The 11,188-nt window shown below is 46.6% G+C and overlaps 1 pseudogene; it reads right to left on the reverse strand.

Annotated features, from left to right (window-relative positions):
- On the reverse strand, positions 1-10,012 carry LOC121443282 (annotated as a pseudogene).
- Positions 10,013-11,188: the final 1,176 nt, after the last annotated feature.

Here is an 11,188-nt window from a genome sequence, read left to right on the forward strand (position 1 = left end):
TCAAACTATCACCAGCTCCTGGGTCTCTGAGATGCCAAACTTGGTCTTATGTTGATCAAACAATTTGCGGAGAGCATCAATATAGAGTGCGTGGTATTTGGCCACAATCTCCCGGCTCGGATTCTCAATCTTGGGCAGAGGTAGAGGTTTGCCGACTGCCAAGGAGAATGGAAAAGGGAAAGAGAAAAGCATCAGAATAGTTCACTCCACAGGACAGCCCTCATCCTGGAACTCAGCTTCTCTCCACCCTGACCCCTCTGCTCAGCGCCCATCCTAGCGAGCCTCCCTGCCTCTGACCATAGTCAGGATTCCGAGGCTCAGCCATAGAAGTGAATCCTAGAACTTAAACCAAGGCTTCCAATAAAAGGGCCCACTCACCAACAGTGGTTACTGGCTGAGAATATGGCAGAAGGCCCCAGGAGTTCTTGGTAAAGCCACGCCCATAGAAAGCACAGGGGTAGATGTGTACCATCTTCTGGAACCAGTTCTGAAAGCGATTGATATAGCCCCCGGGAGTAAAAATGTGCTGGTCATAGAGGTCCGTCTCTCCGAAGCCATAAGCAGGGATTAGAGACACCCTGCAGAAGAAAAGCAAGTCCTTGAATACGCAGAAAGACGGGGACCCTGCTGTAGATGACATGCTGAACATCAGTATCCCCTGGGTCTGCCTACAGGCCCCCTAGACTTCAAATCCAGCTGTACCAAGGTGTCAGCTGACCACGGTGTCCCATGGCCTAGGCCAGGCTGCCTTTAGGGATGAAACAGTAGCTTCTGAAAGCCCAGTGATCCCTGGGAATGCCCAAATCTGAACCACTGTCAGATAACACCCAAAGGCCATTTCATTTGTTTTTTTCCCCTCAGCCCACATGTTAAGAAGTGAGGCCTTTTCTGCTCTAAGGTGCAACCACAGTCCTTTTGTAGAGAGAATGGTATTAATGAGAGGCTAAGGCTACCACAAGGCCTGGACAGCACCCTTTCCAGCTCTCTTGGAACCCATAGGTGGGTTCTTTCCCTCTGCCCTTTTCTTTATTTTGAACTGACAAAATTGAATAACATTTATATAGAGAAGCTGGAGTGCTAGCTCAGTTGGCAAGGTGCTTTCCATGCAGGCATGAGGACCTGAGTTCAATGGCCAGAAAAAAAGTCAGGTATGGTGGCATGCTGGGGATGCCAGGGAGATGGAGATGGGTGGATCGCTAAGGCTTGCCGATTAAGCCTACTCTACCAGGTAAATTCCAAGCCAGTGGCAGACCCTGGCTCTAAAGAGAAGGTGGACTGAGCCTGAGGAACAATAAATACACAAGTTGACCTCTGCCCTTCACATGCAGGGACTCATGGGCAAGCATGTGTGTGCATGCGTGCGTGCATACACACACACACACACACACACACACGTCAATATTTTAATGATGGTTCTATTTATTCACAATTGTTTGCAAGCTTCTTTTTCTTTAACTACTGCAAAGCCGGGTGTTCTTCCCTGATGGGCTTTTGAACATCCTCCCCACCCCATCCCACCCCTATGTCCCAGAAGCTGTCCTTACCCATGTCGAAGGGCCATGCGCACAAAGCCATACCGATTCTTCAAGACCAGGGTGGTAGAGCCTGCGTGCTGTGTTTGCATTCAGCCAGGCCACCAACCACCACGACAAGCATGTTGCCTGTGCCCTTCTGGGTAAGCAGAAAGTCTATGGAGGATTGGCTCACAGAGCAGGCCCCTGGTGGGCAGAAAAAGCCAAAGGTTCTTGGTTACTCCCATCTCTGCAAACTATTCTTCCCCACTCCCCTCTACAAGGAGCAGGGAAGCAAGGAGCATCTTCTCCAGCCTGTGTTTCTGGGGAGCTGGTAGGCAGCTTTGAAGCTGCTCTTACACATGTACTGGTTCTCCTTAGGGTCGCCATCTATGTGGCGGTGTGCCCCAGAAGCCACTCACCTGTAGACATCACATAGTCTCTGAAGAAAGGAACCCAGAAAAGGCTCCTAGTGTGAGTATGTAAGGGGTGATGCCAGGAAAGACCTTGGAGAAGCCTGATGTGTCAGTGGCAAAGTGACCAAAGCATGAATGGGCCATGAGCCCATGAGGATGGCAGGCAAGGATGTAGTTGTGGCTGGGGGAAATATCATGCGTCTTCAAAATCTGTAGAGGAAGGTCAACACAGGAGAGCTAAAGACAGAGAGGGAAACTCCTCTTTTGGCTAGAGAACTGGAACTCATGAATTCCAGCCATGCAGGCTGGGCAATGCGCATGCCCAGGGGTCATTGTTTTCCCAGGCCCCCATGTGGTCACACCCTGTACCCTAATCCCAATCCAATGCTATCCCAGGCTCACCTTGATTGGGAAGTAATTGCAGTAGTGTTTCCACAGACGCCACCTCCTCACACAGGGGAAACGACGGCCTCCTGAAAACACAGACAAGCTCTTTCCACCCCTGCTCTCCTTCTCTGGCTCCTTTGGGGATACCATGGGGTCCTCTCACCTTTTCCTGCCCTCTTACATGGCAACTAGAATGGGCATATCAAAAACAACTTAGAATGGGCCCAGCCTCTGCTTCCTTACCCACACCCACCCCTTTCTTCCTCTTACCAACTCCAGCTCCAAAATGGGTCTTTCAAAGACCTTAAAAGGAGCACTTCCATCAGCTTTCCTAGACCAGGGAGGGACAGGCTGAAAGACTGATTGGGAACTGCCCAGAGCCTCCCAGGGTTAGGAGAGTAGCAAGAGGAACGGCAACACATCCCACCAGGCACTCACCTCGCTCCGGAGTCTTCCAGTCAAACGCCAGCCAGATGAGCATCAGCACAGTGAAAGGCCAGTACGACGTGAACACCACCAAGTAGAGGTTGACAAGGATCACTGTGGTTACTAGAAAGACCCCAGCCCAACGTCAATGAATTGTGGACAATCCCTCACGCCCACACTACCCCCACTGAGTTCCCTCTACCCCAAAGTCACACACGCTCTGACCAAGGCCCACTCAACAGTCACACTTCCACTTACAGATGGCCCACATGTCCATGTGCCCCTGGACCTTCTCAACCTGATTTGGGTCTAGAAGACAAATGTGTTCCTCATAGCTGTGCTTCCCATGGCCTCCACCCCTGAAGCCTGCCCCAGCATTGTGTATATGGTGGAGGTAAGGACAGGGGGCCCACTGATGGCCACTGGATATTTGAACTCTTAGAATAATTTCTGATGACTTACAGTTTCTTCTCAATGTCTTCCCCATAAGGTAGTGGTTCTCAACCTGTGATTGGTGACCCCTTTGGGGGTCAAATATCAGATATTTATATTACCATTCATAACAGTAGCAAAATTACAGTTATGAAGTAGCAGCAAAAACATTTTTATGCTTGGTGGTGACCTTGGGGGTCAAATATCAGATATTTATATTACCATTCATAACAGTAGCAAAATTACAGTTATGAAGTAGCAGCAAAAATATTTTTATGCTTGGTGGTGACCACAACATGAGGAACCGTGTTAAGGGGTCACAGCGTTAAGGAAGGTGGAGAACCATTGCTGTAAAGTATCAGTAGAGGAGATGCCAGAGAAAGCTAACACCTGCCTTCACCAGATTGGAAGCACACAAAGCAAGGAACAAAGTATAATAAGATAAGGGACTGTGCTCGGCTGAAGGAAGACAGGAAAGAATTACTAAAGAGCCACGGCTGGGTGCCGCATCCACTTGGAATTACACTGGAAACGTAAGCAGCCAAGAGTAAGATAGTGTGGGAAATGGGCCAAAAGGTTAGAAAGACAAAAAAAACCCTTCTAATTGAACACATCAACACATTTTGTCTTGACTTATTGGAGACTCATGAAAATGATTAAAATAGTTTAGGAATGTAGGTACACAAAGAGAAGAGTCTGGACTATGCCAACAGTAGATGCAGTCTCAGGAAAACATGTGTTCATAAAGCAGATGCAGGGAGACACAACAGGCTTAGAAAGCGGCAAGCTGGTCTCTAAGCACCTGCAATGGCGATGCCTACAGGAAGTCTCCTTTCTTTGGAAAAGTCAGGAAAGACTCAGAATCTGGAGGACCAGACATCACAAGAGGCAGGGAGGAAGCCCAGGCTCAAACAGCAGAAGCCTGGATGGATTGCTGACAAGAAACTAATTAGAACACTATGTCTTCTCTCCTCTATGCAAATCATTAATGGAAGAATTATTCTCTGAAAAAAAATTGAACCAAACAAGATTCTGGATTCACAGAGCCTGCGTGGGTCTGCGCTAGGTCCTCTGCATATTCGTTATGGTTGTATAGCTCGATATTCTTTTGGGACTCCTAAAAGTGAGAGTCTCCGACTCTTCCTCATACTGGGTTACTGTGTCCAGCATTGATGGTGCCCATTCTTATTGTAACTTGTTAGGTCATCTTTGGTTGATGTCCCTGGGAGGCCTGCTCTTTTCTGAAGGGAAATAGAGGCATGGATCTGGGGGAGAGGGGAGGTGCAGGAGGAGGACTGGGAGGAGTGGGGGGAGGGATAACGGTGGTCAGGATGTACTGTATGAGAAAAGAATAAAAAAGTATTCTGGACTCAGATACAGGTGGGTCTCAACTTAAAACAGCTTAACTTACAATGTTTTGTAGCTTATGGTGGTGGAAAACCAGCAGGAATCCAGCAAAAACTAAATTTTTCTCTTTTCCTGTGCTAGCAATATGTGGTACCATTCTGTTGTATGGTGGCCAGCAACAACAAGCCATGTAGCTTCAAGTCGGTCACAACACCATGATATACAACCAGCATGGGGCAATGCGCTGTGTTACTAAGCTGTGGGGTTTGACACACTAGGTATATCAGATGTACTCTTGTCAGTTAGTTGGTTGGTCTGAGACAGTCTCGCAACACAGTATGACAGCCCAGGCTGGCCTCAACTCGTAGCAATCCTCCTGCTTCAGCTTCCAAAGTTGTAAGATGCCGTGCCTGGCAAACGTATTAATGATTCATAGTATTTACAACTTCCTGTCATTTGGGGAACTTCAGTACTTACATTAGCTAGAGCTGAAATATTCTAGATGCAGTGAAATGGTCGCTCAGATGAGAGGGCAGCCAATTTCAGATATATTTTCTCAGATAATTTGTCTCCCAAGCCCTTTCTCCTGAGTACTACTAGATGGCGTGCTACATCAAAATGAGGGAGAAGTCAAAGAATCCACGGTGGAAAGGGGTCAACAGAAGAGGAAACTGAGCATGGGCAGGGCTGGAAGGAAATAAGCAAGGCTCCTAGAGTCCACATTTAAAGAGACCCCCACCCTTAGCCACATTCCAGTCCAGCCTCACCTTTGCATACCCCAAGAGTAAGCGCCTTAAACTTTGCCTAAGTGGCCATAAGCACTCTGGTAATAGCGGCTGTGCATAAGGCCAGACTGTAAGAGGGAGATGCTGGGTTCCAGCAACATTGTCCTCAAGGAAAGAAAACATGAGAGAAATATTAAAGACTCCTCATGTCTTTGCACATATTGAAAGATTACCATGGTGTGAAATGCTTGCGGGCAAGTTAAAAATAACTAAAAGCTATCTAGGAAACGAAAAGAATTAGGGGCTGGAGAGATGGCTCAGCAGTTAAAAGCACTTGTTGCTCTTGCAGAGGACCTGGGCTTGATTCCCAGTGTTCACAACCATCCATGACCCCAGTTCCAGAGGATCCAATATGTAAGCACATGGTGTACATACATGCATGCATGTAGGCAAAACATTTCTACTATACAATGAAAATAAATAAACCTTTAAAATTGTTAATTAAAATGTAAATGAGTCAATTATTAGTTCCAAGAAAAAACAAGTCACACAAGAAAATATAATATCAGTATGCTTATTTCCTAATTGTAGTCAGACATTTAACCAAAACTGCACTATAAGAATTTTGGAAGGAGCCTGGTGCTGGAAAAGTGGAGGCAGGCATATTTATGAGTTCTAGGCCAGCCTCATCTACATCGTGAGTTCCAGGACAGCCAGGGCTATGTAGAGACCCTGTATAGAAGAAGAAGAAGGGGAAGGAGAAGGAGAAGGAGAAGGAGAAGGAGAAGGAGAAGGAGGAGAAGGAGAAGGAGAAGGAGAAGAAGAAGAAGAAGAAGAAGAAGAAGAAGAAGAAGAAGAAGAAGAAGAAGGGAGGATGGAGGGGGGAGGGGGAGAGGGGAGGGGGAGAGACGGGGGAGACGGGGAGGAGAAGGGGGAGATGGGGAGGAGAAGAGGCAATAAGAGCTTTGGAGGAGGCAAATATATTCAAGCATGTCATATAGAACTCAATTCTCATTTCCTGTGTTGGGAAGTCAACAGAGAATGCCTAAAATTGTTACATCATACAATAGCAATGTTCATAAATTCCAAATAGTAAAATTCAGAAGTATTTTTTAAAAGACAGCACATTACAAAGTGACTGATTCTGGGGAACAGAACTGTGGGTAGCACAAAGGCCAGCACTTGTAGCCTCTGGACAAGAACCACAGAAAACTTATTGGATAATTAAAGAGAATATGGGTCTAGTACAAAAGACACCTCATTTCTCTTAGGGTTTGCTCAAACCCAAGCATGGCGAAAGGCATCTTGCGAGCGTGGCTCGGGGAACACTTTGTGATGGAATGAATCCTCCATCTACACTTCCATTGCCGAACCTTAGCTCTGCATCTGCAAAATGTCAGTCTTCCCTTTCCTGTCAGGGCTCTTACAGAAGTCTTCTCACAAGGTCTTTGGGGTCCAAATGGATATAGCGCCCCATCAAGGGAAAGGAACTGGGGGATGAGGAAGACCCCCCCCCACACACACACATCCCGTTGGTGAAAAGGGGCCAGCTTGGTGCCCACATCTTCTGTCACCAGTACCAAGAGCTCTTCCCACACTACCTGTCTTTTCAGTACGGAACCAAATTTGAAGTTCAGGAGGTCCTTGGAGTCCACTTTTTCCCTGTACTCACCCTGTTTCCTCCGTTCTGGATCTTTTTCTGTACCACCTGCCCTCTGCCAGCCCACGCTGGCACCTGTGGGCTGGATCTTGTTTTCGCTTTTTCTCACTGGCATTTTTTTAATCCTCACATTGTATTAATTCTTCTCTATGCACTGGCTCCCTCCTAGCTTTTCTTCTTCTCTCCATCTCCAGCACCACGGGCCTGGTTCAAATCACCACCCTCTCTCAACAGCCTGACAAAACTGCTGTCTCTGTTTCCCTTCCTGCCTCCTGGTCATTGGTTTACTCCCAAGAGCTCAAACAGACTTTCAAAACCATGACACTAATGTCATCACCCTGTGCCAAACCCTATGCCACATGACCTCACAAGAAAAAGCCAAACTCCTTTGTTGGTGTTCGCTGTAATTTTCCCCCACCTGCTCCTCTAGTTCCTCCTCCCCCGTCCTTCCTTCCTTTCTTCGGTAAAAGTGTATTAAGTACCAAGTCTGAGCTCACTCCCATCTCAGTTACTCACGCCAGCCCTCTGACTACTCTAGATTCGCATTCATCCGGGCCTTTTCATGGGCCTATGTACTGTCCCCAAGGCTCATCCCTTCTTCACCAATTTTTTATTTGCCCCTCAAGAATCAACTCAAGCTGGGCATGGTGGCACACAATTGTAAACCCAGCATTTGAGAGGCAGAAGCAGGTGATAAGTTTAGTATCAGCCTGGTCTACCCAGTGAATTCTAGGCCAACCAGGGCTACATAGTGAGACCCTGTCTCAAAAAAAAAAACTACCTAATTGCTGAGGAACATACAAAAAGATTCTCAACCTCATTTATAATTAAGGAAATTCAAAATAAGACTGTGCCTTATTTATCACTTAAATCAACAGCATCTAGAACTGCATATAGGGTCTCCATTTACCCTTTCTATTCTATGGTAGCCCTTAAAGCTACTTTTTCCGGGGATGGTGCCAATACCACCTTGATCAATAGAGTCCACCGTGAGCTGAGACTCCTACCAACCTGTTTGATGCCTTTAGTGTCAACGAGAAATGACCATTTCTTCACTTACGCCACCAGATTTCACCTAGAGTGTCCTGATGAATATACCCTAAATACTATGAAGAACGAGGAGAAGTAACTTACTAAAGGTTGTCCAGATAATGAACAGAGTTAGAGTCTGAACTGTTACTTTGACTTCAGAAACTATTTTCAACATCTATGTTATATGTATATCTCATAGCTATATGCATATATGTGCATACATATGTGTATGTGTTATATACGCATTTATAATCTCCATCATTTATGGCTATGCACACACACAATTAACACAGCTATGTCTGAAGCATGAGATTCATGATTGGACGGAAGAAGGAAAGAGGAGCCACCCTAAAGGTTCAAGCTTCCTAGACCTTCAACGAATAGTCATTCTTCCCAAATTCAAACTCAGTTCCTTGACCTTGGGGACTTTGCTGTCTTGTGGGAACACAGTCACCATGATGGAAAGGTGGAAAGACAGTAACAAGCCAAGACTGGCAAGAGTAGAAAAACAGTACACTCGAGAGACGATATACTTCCCTTCCTATGTTAGGGCAACCCCTGCAGCCTCATTTGCCAGTTAGAGTTGGCAATGCCCGTACCAACTTGAACAAAAGTCCACAGTAAGCTGAGCCTCCTACCAACCTGTTTGGTGCATCTAGTGTGAGCACGAACGTAGTCTCACTAGACTGCAGGTCTAGTGCGCACACGAAGCTCCACACCCAACCTCCCAACCAGCAGTGAGCAGATGCAAAAGACAAAAAGAAACTCTCAAGCAAAATGTTAGCCCTTGTGTGCTCGCTACCAGCCCAGCTCCTCCACTGCCTAGCTTGGGATCTTGGACAAATGGCTTCTACTACATGGAATTCAGCTCTTCCTCTACACAATGCAAATTATTAGTCACATGTGGTGGCTAGACTAGTGTTTGGCATGTAAAAAGAGGCCAGTGTATGTTAGCTAACACTCTGTATCATTGAGCATTACATGTAGAGGGACCAGTATGGCTTTTTAACATGATAATAGCTTCTACTTTGTAAGGCTAGCCCCAGCTAAAATGAAATATTACATGTGAAAACACAGGGGCCAAACTAATATTTAAGAATTCCTTTATCTGGTTGCTTCCAGTTCTGATTGCCCTCACCCATCATTCAGTATTAGATGGTTCTGGTACCTCCCCTTGGCCTCTTACTCTGTGGCGAGTCTGATGGTTGGGGTAGGAAAAGCCCACTATCCTCTTCATGGGCATTCCGTTGTACTAGGGCCATGTTCTCGGGGCCTGCCTAGAGTCTTCATTCTCAGAGCTCCGACAAGATCACCTAATTCATACCCTTGACTCCTGGCAGTATTCACATGAACTACTGTTCCTGCAAGAATTGTTTTTCAGGACCCCTCCTGCAGTGATGGTTTGCTCTAGTATATAGAACACCATGACCAACATGTAATTTTCATGAAGGGTATAGATGTTGAAAATGGTGGAAACATAGTTCAATTCCTCTCGGCAATAGGTTTCTAAAGATTCCCTCTGCCAAAGTCAACTCTTTCATCACAGTTTGCTTGATTTCCTGAGATTGCAGCCACGCCCTTCTCTTTGGCTGACTTCAGTGAACTTGTTTGCAATGATTCCATAGCGTGGCCTCTAGACTTCACTGTAGACCCGGTTGGTGCTCACTAGGCAAACCTAAAGCAAGATGTGCATGTGCAAACACACACACACACACACACACACAGAGAGAGAGAGAGAGAGAGAGAGAGAGAGAGAGAGAGAGAGAGAGAGAGAAACCCTGCACAGACACATGCATGTCCATGCCCATGTGGTCACACAGACCTCACAAATACCCCACCCGGATGGCTGAGGCCACAGACCAGGATTAACAACTCTTATAGTTTGCCTAGAACAACACAAAATTGAAAACAATGAACATCCTACCACCTTAGAACCTTCAATACGAGGCAAGCCCGTGAAGCTGAATGTCCCTGAGTAGTTGAAGACTCACTTATGACAAAGGCACTCAGGGCCCACTGGAAAAGAGCGAGGACCTCCAAGGCGGTCTTGATGTCCTTCTTGGTGGGCCAGAACATTATGTCCAGAATCTCAGGAGCTCCAGGTAAATGCTGTTTAGCTGTCTAGCCCTCACTGCTCCACGACTTGCCATGTTTCCTCTCCTGGGCTTTCTTCTCCAGCTGTTGCCTATTCTCCGCCCCTTGCCCCACCCTTTCACAGGACTGCAGGACCTCCCACCGCCTCTGCTTGTCCAGTTCCTTCCAGCTGCCTACCCAACTGCACTTTCACCCACTTGATCTCAGCCTGGGTTGAGATTGTGACACCCCCCACTATACACCTGGATAATGGATGACGCCGTGATGTGGGAAGTGAGTGGGTGAGATGGGGCTGGTGAGAGGCTGCCAACCCCAGTCTGAAAATAAATGGGAGAGCTGTGGGCAGGAAGAAATCCTGGCCTTGGATGGGGCAGACTCAGGGCCTACATCTCTGCAGGCCCAACTGCTGATGATCTTGGGAAGAACCTATCTGGAGGGCTGACAAGGTCACAGGCCAGGTCTAGAAACACATTTGGCCTTCAGATCATCGCAGTGAAGACATCACATGTATGTGGGCAGAGAGTGGGTGCTGAGCAAATTTTCTATTGAATGATTAGACAAATGTTGGTGCATACCGTGTTATCTGTGTTCGTGACGTTCTAGAATAGATAAAGTATGTCTATTAGGAAAAATCAAAGCAGGTGTTGCATCTGCTAAGCATTAACTGAGCAAATTTCATCATTAATTTGATGAAAATTTTGGGGGGCCCGGTAATGTTCTCAATATCTTGATAGGATTTTGAGTTGCACATATCGAAAGCAGACATCAAAATACAGCAAATGGAGGGCTGGGGAGACGGCTCGATGATTAAGAGCACATGTTCTTGTAGAGGACCTAGGTTAAATTCCCAGCACCCATATGGCAGCCCATAACTGTCCATGACTCCAGTCCCAGGGGATCCTTGGGCACCAGGCTTTTAGATGGTGCACAGACATACACACAACCAAAACACTCATGCACATAAAATAAGTAAACCTTTAAAAAGTTGTTTTAAAAAATACAACAATCAGGATGATGAGATGGCTCAGCGGGAGAGGTGCTTACCACCAAAACTGACAGCCTGAGTTCAATCCCTGGGACCCTGGGGAGTGGTCCTTTGACTGCCATGCATGTGCCTTGGCATGCTCATGCTGCAACCCAACACAATAACTAAAGAAA

This window comes from Microtus oregoni, unplaced genomic scaffold (assembly GCF_018167655.1).
Source record: "Microtus oregoni isolate MIOR12 unplaced genomic scaffold, Mior012 000104F_ref0000108, whole genome shotgun sequence".
Lineage (NCBI taxonomy): Eukaryota > Metazoa > Chordata > Mammalia > Rodentia > Cricetidae > Microtus > Microtus oregoni.